This window comes from Ochotona curzoniae, unplaced genomic scaffold (assembly GCF_017591425.1).
Source record: "Ochotona curzoniae isolate NIBS_2020 unplaced genomic scaffold, NIBS_Ocur_1.0 scaffold_1852, whole genome shotgun sequence".
NCBI classification, from domain to species: Eukaryota; Metazoa; Chordata; class Mammalia; order Lagomorpha; family Ochotonidae; genus Ochotona; species Ochotona curzoniae.
The window spans coordinates 15,331,262-15,344,007 of NW_024467087.1; positions in this window are offsets into that span (position 1 = coordinate 15,331,262).

Below are 12,746 nucleotides of genomic sequence, written 5' to 3' on the forward strand. Positions count from 1 at the left end.
CAGAGGTACTGTGGAGATGCCAAGAATGGGGCAATCAACCAGGGTATCCCCCCCTTGGGCAGCCATGGCTATTAGAGCACCTAGCAAAAGCACCGCTTACTTGGTCCATGCCCCCTCCGTGTTTCAGAATGTGCAACAACTCCCCCTCCAGATCCGCACAGAGTTCAAATTCTACCACAGCACTCCAGGATCTCAGCCCGACCTGCCTGCCAACCTTCCCCATGGTTTCAGTAAGTACTCATAGACATGGGCACATCTGGTTTATTGTCACCTTTAAACTTGGATCCATGCTCCATGATATCTGGAATGCCATTCTTGTTCCCTTTTATCAAGCCAAATGTTGTTCATCTCTCATGGCCCAAAGCAAGCTTGACCTTGGTGGTCGATACCAGTTGGACTAGTGTTCATATGTGTCTTCTCCCACCTCTGAATTGCATTTGCACCGACTACCCTTGAGCTTAATTGTTCTTTTGTTTTAAAGATTGATTTATTTAGAAGGGTTGCAGAGAGTAAAAGACAGAGATCTTCCATCCACCAGCCTCAAATAGCCTCCATGGCCAGTGCTGGACCAGGCTAAAGGCAGGAGCTTCTTCTGGGTCTCTTGCGTGGTAGGGGTCTCAACATTTCAGCCATACTCTTTTGCTTTCCCAGGTGCATTAGCAGGGAGCTGGATCAGCAAGTGGAGCAGCCGGGGTATGAATCGCATCTATATGGGATGCTTGTTCTTCAAGTCATTCTGGAGGGATTTTAAACTATCACGGAGCAGATTGATCCATAGGATTGGAACCACATGCTACAGTTCCAAAAACCTTGACAAAATGCTGAACACGTCTTAGGTTGCTTGCTTGGATGATGCTAGATAACAGGGCTGACTAAACACGAGCCTCTTCCTTGTAGCTGCCAAGCTCAGTAATTCAGGTTATTTATGGAGGGCGTACAGACCCCTATCACGTCACTCGCTGCCACACCTTGGCACTTAATCCTGGGATGCACTTAATCTGCCCTGGCCCAAGGGATCACGGGGTCTGACTTCGGACTCCACAGATCAGCAAGGCCAGCTGAGGTTGGCCCCTCAGAAGACAGGCTGTGGTTGGCTGCAGCACACCACAGTGCAGGACAGGGCTGGTCACACCCTGGGAAGAAGGGCCTGGGCTTTGCCAGAACAGCCAGCATTTGGAATCCACCCACTTGATTTCAAACCTCACTCTCCCTTGCCATTTTACAAATGACAGCAGATGGTAACGTGGCACCACTTTGAGCTGGCACTGGCCTTTGCCTGGCTACCTGTCATAGTGGAAGCTGGGGGGAACGGGGAGGAGAGGGAACGTCCTCATATTGTTGACAGCTGGAGAGATGGGACAGAGGAAGTTTATTGCATTGGAAAGGGGTCAAATTAAGCCTCTCAGTGAAGGATGAGGTCAACATATGTGAGTTTTATTTATTTCTTTAATTTTTTTTTTGTTCTAATCAACAAGGCCTGTTTTGGAGACAAGAGACTTGAAACAGAAAGGAATGGGGGTGGGAATGCACAGTGACCTAGTGCAGGCGGGCTGCTTCCTTGCAGGCAAAAGAGCAGCTTCTCAAGAGACCCATTTAGACAAAGGAACTCCTCCCCTCCCTTCCACCCCGACCCCTTTCCCGTTCCTCTCATGTTTGCTGCTTTGCAATCTCCCTCTTGGCCCTTGCTTCCCCCCTCCCGCCCCCCACCAAACCTCCCCGCCCCGACTCCCCAGAAAGCTGGACACCCTTGCTACCATCGCTGGAGCCTGTCGGGGCTCTGTGGCCGTGCCTTGCTTTCCGGGCACAGAGGAAGTCTTGCCAGGCTCCGAGGTGAGAGGGGACTGCCTCTGGCCTCCTTCCCATCTTATCAGGGAATTTCTGGCGAGTACAGACACATGTACACAAAACCACACACAGCTACACGCAGCCCAAGCCAGTGATGACGTTCCCCTGCCTGGCTGGTTCTACATGTGGGTGTGACTAGGTCAGAGTACAGGGAGGGTCTAACTATTTAGACACTGAACTACTCAGCCCTGCTTGGAGACCAGGGATCATCACAAAATGGAAGTTGATGAGAATGATCAGCAGCCCCCTGACATCCAGATGCTGGCCTGGTACTGTCACCAAGGACTTCACTGTTGCTGGCAACTGACCTAGCACTTTAGAGCAAGACCTTGGGGCGGGTACTGCAGCGTGGTAGGTAAAGCTGCCACCTGGCATGCTGGTGCCCCCCCATGGATGCTGGTTCCAGTACCAGGTCTCTGCTGATCTGCTTGGGAAACTAGCAGAAGCTGGAAGAAGCCTTTTGTGGCCATTTAGGGACCAAGTCAGCAGATGGAAAATCTTTCTCTCCCTCCGTTTTTCAAATAAAAACAGGGGGTGGGGGGGTTGGGAGGGAGGTGCTGCAGGATCTGAGGGTTCGGTTGCACCAGATTCCCGGTTCCCAGGATGTTCAAGGCTAGGACTTTAGCCACTAGGCCACACTGCTGGGCCCAGGCCTAGCTTTCTTACACACTCCTCAGTTCCCCCATGTCAAGCCACATCCTTTAGTAAGTCTTCTCTAGCACCTTCCCCCCAAGAGACACCCCATTGTTCTCCAGTGTGTCTTCTCCTTTGTTGAGATCATTGCAAACTTGCCCAGCCCCTGGCGATCTCTGGCTGGAAGGCATTGACAATTTAGTGACAGATTCCTTTCTGGGAGCCCCCCTACCAGGCAGAGACCCCAGGGGATTTTCCCTACTCCTGCACTTCCCTGAAGACTTAGCCTAGTTCAAGTGCAGCCTCCTCCTAGATGGGTGTCTCAAAGCCCAGGAATCATCTCACCTGCCTAATCTCCCCGGCAGTTTCTCCCCTTGGTTGTTCCAGCCCCTTGCAATGCAATGAGAGAGGCACTTCTCCGGGATCATGCCAAACATGGGTTGTGCATCTCTGAGGACACACGCTCAAATGCAGTCATGTGTGTCACATTTACTAACAAACACTCTAGGAGCAGTGAGTGCATGCTGTTGGACGAAGCTAGGCCCTAGAGATAAGGAGATGAGTAATAGATGGCCTCCACCTTCAATGACTGTATAACCCAGTGGCAGACACAAACAAGTCGGCTGGGACTACCAGGCCAGCCGAAGCACACAGACAAAAATGTGTGATTTCTGACTGCAACTCTCTTTCTCCTCAGATGGTGCCACATCCTGTTTCTCTCTCTTCTAGGCTTTTCTTCCATTGCTTCAATCAATATCCACACCCATCCTCCCCTGCCCCCACCGCCACACTCCTTACTGGTTTGATCAGCCCTGTTATTGCTAGCAACAAAAGAATTGGGAATCCTCTTCTGCTTAATATAGGATAAATGGCCTGGTGTTGTGGCACACTGGGTAAAGCCGCTGCCTGACACACTGCCATCCCATATGTGTAAGGTTCATATCCCGGAAACTCCACTTTCCATCCAGCTCCATGCTAATGCACCTGAGTCCCTGAGCCCATGTGGGAGACTGAAGGAAACCTGGTCCAGCCCCTGCAGCCTGAACCAGCAAATTAAAAATTCACTCTTTCTTCTCTCCCTCTCTCTCTCTCTCTGTATCTCTGTCTTCCAAATAACTATGTCTTTAAAAGCAACTCAGGGAACTGACACTACTCCTTTGCCCAGAGATTATAGGTTTCTCTCTTCACTCCCCCCACCCCCACCCAGGCTTTTCCTTCTCCCTTCTTCCTCTCTCTACAGCCATCCTCACTCAATCTCTGTTTGTTTCCTTTAGGTCCCAGCAAGCGCTCCGTGTCCATATTTTTTTTCTCCCAGAATAGTGCATAGAGCACTGTTCTAGAACCGAATCTGAGCTGCCACACCCTACCTAACTAACCTTAAGCAGCTACTTTGTTACAAGTCATCTTCCTCCTCTGTAAAATAAACAGACTGGGGACTGGCCTGTTGGCATAACAGGCTGAGCCTCTGCCTATAGTGCCAGCATCCCGTATGTGAAGGGGCTCAGAGTGTCTATGGACTAGAGGCTTGAGCCAAGAACACCTGCATTATCTTGAAGCAGCCAAGTCTCAGTGCTCTCTTTCCTGCCTCCCTTTGGTTGTAAATTCTGGAAGAAGGCCTCCCTAACCCCAAGGCTATTTCCTCTTCTCTCCCTTTGTTCCCCGGCTATGTTGCTTGCTCTTTTTTAATTTCTTTAGGATTAGTTAACATAGAAAAACCAGCCCTAGAGACTGTTAGTTTCCCCCAAGATAACAGTTAACAAAAGCTTACATATACTGGCCTTTGACACCCTAGCTTTTGGGGATGTAAAAAGTCTATTCTATGGGCCCAGCGCGCTGGCGTGGTGGCGCAAGTGGTTAAGGTGAAGGGGAATTCAAACATCCCACCTGGGAGTCACTTCTTGCTTTCCCATTCCCACAGCTCAAGAACTTCTTGCCTTTCTGGTTATCCACCCCTGAGATGTAACTCATGGCCTCTTACCTGAGAATCCCACTCCGCAATCTCTTGCAACCCCTCCATCTCCTTCCCACCCACCTATCTGTGGTTCAGATCTTTTCTGTCACCAGTTCCTGGGGCCAACACACAGCCCTTCCTTCCAACCAATTCCCCACATCCCTCATACCTAGGTTTGTTTCAGTGTAAATGAGCCTCCACGTGTGTCTCTCCTTCGCTTCTCTTTTCTCCTCTCTTCCCTTCCCTTTTTACCTGACTCTCCCAGTCTTCCATCTTGCCCCTTCCCCTGCCCTGGCAGCCCCCATCCTGCACCATGGCAGGTGATGCTTCCCTTCCTGTTACCCCCTCTTCCACACACACACACACACACACACACACACACACACACACACACACTCCCATTCCTACCCTGTTGGAATAGAAGAACCTCCTAATATCTCATCACATCTAGTATTTCAGCTCATGGTAAACTAATCGTGAAACTAATCGTGAAAAGAAGACTTGGCGGTGAATATTAGCTGAGCATAAAAACGTAAGAACTTTAAGTGCATTTAATATCTAACAGGCTGCAGTGTAGTGTAATAAAATCATTTTCCATTAAGCATCTTCTTATTGTCTGTTCGATCAATCATGACACATATGAGTGCCAGCTTGAATCCTGACTGCTGCACTTCCAGTCTAGCTCCCTGCTAATGCCCCTGGAAAAACAGTGGAGGATGGTTCAAGGCCTTGTGCCCTGTGGGAGGCCCAGAAGAACCTTTTGGCTCCTGACTTTGGACCAGCCCAACTCTGGCCATTGGAATCGCTTCAGCTCGGGGTGGGGTGGGTGACTTGGAGGTGAAGGATTTCCTGTTCTCAGCCCACCAGTGGGATGCAAGACAGTGGAAGGATAGGGCTTAGCTCAGCACACTTCTTCTGCTTGCTTGGAATATTAGTTTCAAGCAGGTGGCCAAAGACCTCTGGTTCCAGGCCCAAGGAAGACTTCATGTGGAAGGGGACTCTGTTGGCATCAGACACACCTCCAGTTCACCTTTCCTTCCGGAAGGGGCATGGTCCTGAAGCATTCTTTCCCACCCAGAAGATCAGGGAACTGGATTGTCATTCTTTTCCACTGTGCAATTTCCTTTTGTTTGTATCTGTGTGGTAAGAGGCCGATGCTGAAGTTTACAAGCTTCCTGACTCACTTGTCACTGACCTTCAGGACACAGCTCTACCAAGGCTTCATTCAGTGTGGAAATGGCCATGGGTTAAGAGCCAGGCGAAGGGATGGGGTGGGGTGTGGATCAAGGGCTGGTCTCTAGCTTTGGGACTTGCATGGCATGGAGGGACGAGGGTTCTCAGCATGGTTGAGATGGATCTTTGGGTTCTGGTGACCGTCCACCTGCCATATGGGCAGGGTGTATTTGGTTGGGATTAGGAACTGTTAAACTAGGTAGGGATGTAGGTGCTAGGAATGTGGCTAAGAATAGGCCTGCCTGAAAGCTTTCCTGGGGTGGAGGTAGGGAATTCACAAGGTTTAGAGCCACAGTCAGGTGCTAAAGGATACCACATTTCATGGGGACACTCCCTAGAGAGGCCGGGTGTATTTTCTAGGGGTCTCAGGGCCAGATGCATCATGCGTGGTCCAAGAAGAACTACAGGGGCAGGGCCCCATGTGCTTGAGCGAGCCACCTGCTGCTCCCTCACAGAGCATGCCCCAGCAGGAGGCTGGATCAGAAGCAGAGATGGGATTCTATGCTGGGGAGGGATGCCTACAGTAGCTGGAATCCCACTTCTGCTTCCGACAGCTTCCTGCTGCGGTGCACTCTGGGAGGAAACAGGTGGCAACCCAAGAAATTGAGGTCCCAGATGTGGCAGTCGTGGAGGAGAGTTCTTAGATCTAGGATGGGGCCTGACGCAGTTCCTGCCTGTTGTGGGCATTTGGGAAGTGAACCAATGAATAGAAGGTCTCTTTGTCTCCCCTGCCCCCATCCATATCACTCTGCCTTTCAAATAAATAAAATCTTTACAACAGCCATAAACTTTAGAGAAAACAAAAACGCCCCCTCCCCACCAACAAGTCTGTAATCTAGTTGAGCCTGAGACACAGCAGGCATGTGATGGAGAGGTACTTGCCCAGAACTTGGGCTTCCATCGGCTTTTGCCCCTGTACGGAAGGAAAGGGGAGTAGGAGGTGTGTCAAAGCTAACAGAACCCCCTTCCATTTGTAGGCTTCCCCGAGCCTAGAGCCTGAGGCCCCTGGCCACCTGGCAGAAACTAATACTCCGGGCAAGCAGAAGTGTACTGAGCCAGTCTCTACCCAGCTGCCTTGCAGTACCTTGCATCCAAATGACCCAAGTGGTGGGCTGAGAATCGGAAATCCTTTACCTCCAAGTCACCCCACCCCAAGCTGAAGCAGTTCCAATAGTAACTTCCAGGAGCAAAGGCCCTGACTGGTAGCCAGGCAGCTTGACTTCCTGCGGGTGCTCAGCACCCCTCAAGGTTTGGGGTACCCTTGCAGGTGGGGAAAATTTTTTTTTACCATCAAAAGTCAGTTTAGGCATTTAGAACAGCATTGATGAGCTTATACAAGTATCAACTTAAAAATCAGCCTGCTTGGCGCTGGCATGATTGGTCAACTGGCTAATTCTCCCCCTGCAAGTGCTGGCATCCCATATGGGTGCTAGTTCATGTCCTGGCTGCTCCACTTCCCATCCAGCTCCCCACTTGCAGTCTGGGAAAGCAGTGGAGGATGACCCAAGGCCTTGGGCCCCTGAACCCATCTGGGAGACCTAGAAGAGGCTCCTGACTCCTGGCTTCAGTTCAGCTCAGTTCTGACCATTGGGATCATTTGGAGAGTGAACCAGCAGATGAAAGATGTTTCTGTCTCTCCTTCTCTCTGTAAATCTGATCTGTCTCTCCAATTAAAAAAAAATCTTTAAAAAAAAATCAGCCTGTTGTAAATGATTCGAATTTCCAGTCCTATCCAGACCAAATGATGGGGGGGGGGGTGTTGGGTAGCGTCAAACCTACCTTCCCCCACTGCATGCCTGACCTATTCATTGGAATAGGAGGTTTCAAAAAAGACACTCAGAGCTTTCGGGTGAACTCCCCCAGTTAGTGTAGAGACCCAGAGGAGGGAAGGGGCACCCCAGGGAGCCTCCACTCAGCAGGCGCTGCCCACAGAGGAGACCCAGGGTATAAGCGCCCAGTTCCCCCTCGGACAGTCCCTGAAGCTCCCCCTTTCTCCTCACTCGGTGGCCGGGCAGGAGTCTCCCTGGGGACTTGCGCCCAGGCCACTTCCCTCCCCAGGCGCCCACCGAGTCCTTGTCCTGCAGCTCTTGTCCTGCCTGACAGGACAGCACGGACCTGGAAGGTGAGAGCAGGGAACCAGTGAGAGAAGGCGAAGCATCCAGGCGTATGTTGGGCAGGGGGAGGATCCTCATTTTCATGAGTCAGTGAGGAGGCAGCCGGGGCTGCAGGCCACTCAGAGTGCAGCAGCAGGGAGTGGAAGGTCGGAACACCGGATGCTCGTGCCTCGCTGGCACAGGACAGGCCTCGGGGCTGGGCCGGTCAGTCCCTGGCGGCTGAGGTGGCCTGCCTGCGGGTTAAGGGCGGGGGACGCAGGGGAGCCCACCTCTCCTGCTCCTCCTTCCAGAGGTCGATGCCTTGGCCGCCGCTCTGCGAGAAACCGCAGCGAGTGTGCTCCACCTGCAGGTGGCGCTGCAGAGGAGCCACAAGGGGAGAGGCGATGTGCTCAGCCCCACTGAGAATGTGGGGAGGTGTGGGGACAGTCGGGTGGCAAGGGGATGGCGTAACAGGGGCCTCCAAAGCCCTGTCGCCTCTCAAGCCAACCAGTCAAAGATGACCACATTCCCACCCATGGTGCGGAAGAGTCAGGAGAGTGACTTGACCGCGGGCCAGCGACCCCGGGTTAGAGATGGCTGGTGCGCGCTTCTCCGCAGGTCCCTAGGGCCACCTCTCAGGCCCCGCAAAATTTAAGGCGACTACTCGTTTGGCCTAAGGGGTTGTGGTTTGCGGGCCGCGCCTTTGCTCTCTTCGGGATGGCGCTCTTGACCTGCGAGCAGGCTTTAGAATGGAAACTTTGAGTCGCGTCTGGGGCGTTAGGGGTGGGTTTCCTTTGCTGGCTCCCCTGAGATGCAGCACGCATCTGTAGCCCCCTGGGATGCAGCCTGGGACCAGGAATCACAGCTAGCTGAGGGTTAAGGGGCCCAGCTTCAGGCGACCAACTGCTGGACTCCATGTTTGTTCACTGCTGCCTCTTGCCATTCACGTGGGAGGCTGAGTCCCACGTGAGATTCAAACTTGCAACCTTGGTCTCCAGTAGACAGAGCTGGGTGTTTCAATCCCTTGCAGGCCCCAGAGTTCGCCAAGCCTGGATGCTGCCTCGGACCTCGGTGCGGTGGCTCAGGGTTCTGCGGTGGCTGCCTAGTTAATGTGCTGAGAAAATCGGAGCATAAAAATAGCCTGTGGCCAAACACCTTTGAGCTGGTGGGGTTGGGGAAGATCTTGGTGAGGTGGTGGTGGTGGGGTCCTCGCTCTTTCCAGAGGCTAACAGAGGCCATCTTCACCATGGTAGCCTTGAGCCTTGACATAGGAACCCTGTGGACAGCCAGTCCCCCTTTCTCATGCTAAGAAATTGAATACAGGCGCTGAGCTAGTGTCCTGGGTGTCCCTTTCTTCCTGTCACTTCATCTATGCATCGCTCCTGCTTCTAGGGCATCCCAAGCCATCTGAAAAAGTTATCTAAAGATTTTCCATAAAGAAGAAGAAGGGAAAAAAGGGAGGGGGAGAACCCTCAACATCCTAAATGTTCCCAGGTTTCACTGTGTGCCAGGAGAAATACCGACCAGCTCCCGCCCAGACCTCAGAACTCGGGCCTCCTTCCTACAGGACACCGCCCAGCTATTCCTGGAAACATGCTCCCTTCTGCGAGCCCCCTCCCCAAAGTGCCTGCTGCCGCAGCAGCAGCACCACCGAGGAAAAGGATCCAAGTGGCCTAGCTTGATGCACCCAACTCCCCCTCGCCCCTCGCCTTCCTCTTTTTGGCCTCATCCTGATCCACAGTCCTCAGCCCTGAATCTAGCCCTGCTCCACCACGATGCCACCACCACCACCGGAACCCTCCTTCCAGCCTAGCCGAGGTGGCTGCCAGAGGATCCGATAATACTAATTTGTGTTAATGTGACAAAGAGCGCTAATGGGGGGGGGGGGGAATGTCACGTGCTAACCACGGGCCAAGTCCTAGCTTGGCCTCTCCGTCTCAAGCCCAAGTCCAGGTTGCCGGGATGGGAATTTCAGTCTGACTAATCTCCACCGCCTGCTGGAGGAGGCGGGGGAGTGGGAGGAACTGAAGCCCGGGACGATCCCAGGGTGCTGCCGCCTTGGTCGGAGCTACAGCCTCGGTTTCAGTTTCAGCCTTGGCTGACACTTTTCTCCGAGGAGTGCAATCGCTTTGCATTCCCCCCACTCCACCTCCCTCACCCAACCCCTCTCCCTCCCCTGCTGCCCCTCCCCCTTTGGATTGCTAGCCTGGATCAGTCCGCCCGTCGTTTGGTGAGGGGAGAGATGGGAAGATAATTTGGCAAGGACGAGGAAAAAAATGTACACGTAGACACCCTCAGACGCACGGGCTCACAGCCCGCTGCCTCGCAGGCATACACATGCACACATCTTCCACAAACATACAGGCATGCGCCACGGGGCTCGGAGTTCGCCACGCACATCGGAGTCCCGAGCACTCGCACGCACGCACGCAGCCCACCTCGGTTGCGGTTCGGCTTCGCCTGCAGCTGTGAGAGCCGCCCAGACACAGGAGGGCAGGCCCAGGCCCCCGCCAGAGACCTCTCCCCGGCACAGACCCCCCCCCCCACACACACACACTCGCTCACTCGCACACTCTGACACCAGCAACCGCGGCCGAGTTGGATGGCTTCCTCAAAAGAGAGCTGGAAAGTTTGTTTGCTGCCAGCGAAGGGGCCTAGACATTCCGTGAAATGACTCACACTGCACCTTTATAGACATTAAATGTTGTATTTTTTTTTCTGCATTAAACAACAACAACCAATTAGCCTCACCATTACCACCACCACTATCACTACCACCACCAACACCACCACCTTCACCCACCCGCCCCACACCATGGGGGCAGGGTAAGGCAAGGGTGGGGCAGCTTTCCTGTTGGACTAGTGCCATCCTCCGTCCCCAGCACACACAGTACTTGCCACTGGGCCTGTTATCGCCCTTGTTGCCCTGTGGCATGGGACATTCCTAAGAGTGTAGAGTAGAATCATCTACCTCCTAGTACAAATCTCAGGCAAGGCCAACTGGGTGAACCAGAGGGCCAGCCAGCTTCCCCTCACACACAATTGGTTTGACAAGGCTACTTCATGACTCCCTGCTGGGCACCTGTGATCAGGCCCCATATCCCCCCCCATGGGGTTTCCCTGTATAAGCCCTCCTGGGCACTCCCTGAGTTTTCCTGAGTCTCTTCTTACTGCCACCTGCCTCTATGTTGCCCAGCTCCAGGGGCACGCCATTGGCTTTCTAGATCTTGGAGCGCCTCTCCCTTCATCTGGACCTCTTGTCCCTCTGAGTGCCAGTGTAGTGGTTGCTTATAACTCCGTTCCCCAGTACCCCCAATAGGAGAAGTCACGAGGGTGGGAGAGGGCATCGGAATCCACCTGCATCCAGCTGCAGACAGGTCAGCTAAGGCCAGGACCACTTCAGGTCAGCCAAGGCCAACTTCATGTTGAAGATCAAAAGATGATGCAAAACAGGCATTTGGCAGAAGGGGTTGAGGCCCAAGGGATTACCTAGGGCCGCTGGTGGCCCATTTCCTCTGGTTGCTTCCTTGACTGTTAAGTACTCCACTCCCCCAAGCAGGTGCCAGAGGGAGCTGAGCAGGTGCTGTGCCCCTCAGCCCAAAGGTAGAGTGCATTGACTCTAAAATAAGCACTGGGGGCTAGTGGGAATGAAGAGTCTGGAAGTCTTGTCCTCATTGCTTGAACTTCCATCCCCAATCGTTTCTACTTTGTTTTCTTTTGCGTCTAATTAGAACTCGACTCTCTGCTCTCCACCGTCCCTCTAAAGGCCACACCATTCCAGAAAGCCACTGAATCTGTTTCTCCAGCATCAGGCCCAGTTCCCAAATCCTTGAGGGTGGCAGGGACAGCACCTCACAGCAGCCACCATGTCTGTGGTTGGCATGCTGAGTGACCTACCCTTCCCCTGTACCCTCCATCCAGGGGCCTGGCAGTACCCACCCTGTCTGGCAGCATCTCCCTTCAAGTAACTACCTTCCTCAAAGCCCCCAGTACCCCCAGGTGCTGCTCGGAAATCTTGTAGGGGCCTGGGACTTGTCTGGAGGGCAGATACCTCTCTCCATTGTTCTCATTTTCAGAACCATATCCTTTTTACAAAGACCTGGGATATGGAGACTTCCTCCTGAGCTTATCTTACAAATTCTATAGATGTAAATTTAGGCTTAGCTCTTCCTCACTTTCAAATCCCCGCCCCTGACACCTACCTGCAAAGGCGGTTTGGCTTAAATTCTGCTCCACAGACCAGGCGGGGCACTTCCTTGCTGCGCTCGGCAGGGTCAGGACGGTGTTGATCTCAGCCCGGCTTGCTGCACCTGACTGGGACTCACCTTCTGGGTAAGTGGAAGAGCGCGGAGCCAGGTGGGGAAGGGCTGGCAGGCCAGGCCGGGGAGCAGCAATACTATGGGGCAGGGCAGCTAGGAAGGCCACAGAGGAGGCCAGCACGGCTTCCCAAGGGGAGGGTAGTGCAAGATTTTCAACAAGGGGGGTGGGCTGGAGTTTGCTTTGGCTATAACTCAGGTCGTGAGGCTGTAGATCCTTGGCTGGGGGTAGGTGGAAATTCATATGGGATTTCCACAACCCCGGCTGGACTTCAGGACCTTCGTAGATAATGACCATGGCTATGACCTGGTTGCCAGTGCTGACCTCTCCTCCCAGTCATTCCCAAGAGGAAGACCTTTGCTTGAGGCTTCAGCGTGGCATATCCCTCCCCACCCGCGCACGCCTGCACACACACAGGAGGGATCTGTAACATTTTAGATCTCAACAGCTTCTGCAAGGGCTTTGGTCCAGCTTTCTCCAAGGAGCTGGGTTGAGAAAGTGTGATGGAGGTAAAATTGATTGCAAGGTACAGCCAACATGTACCAGGCCATGTCGTTCATTCCTCATCACAGTTTTGTGAGACTTGTTCTTATTATTCTGCCACTCCCTGCCACCCCCCACACCTCATCGTAAACTAAGTTAGGCTAAAAGAATTTAAATACCTTTCCCACACG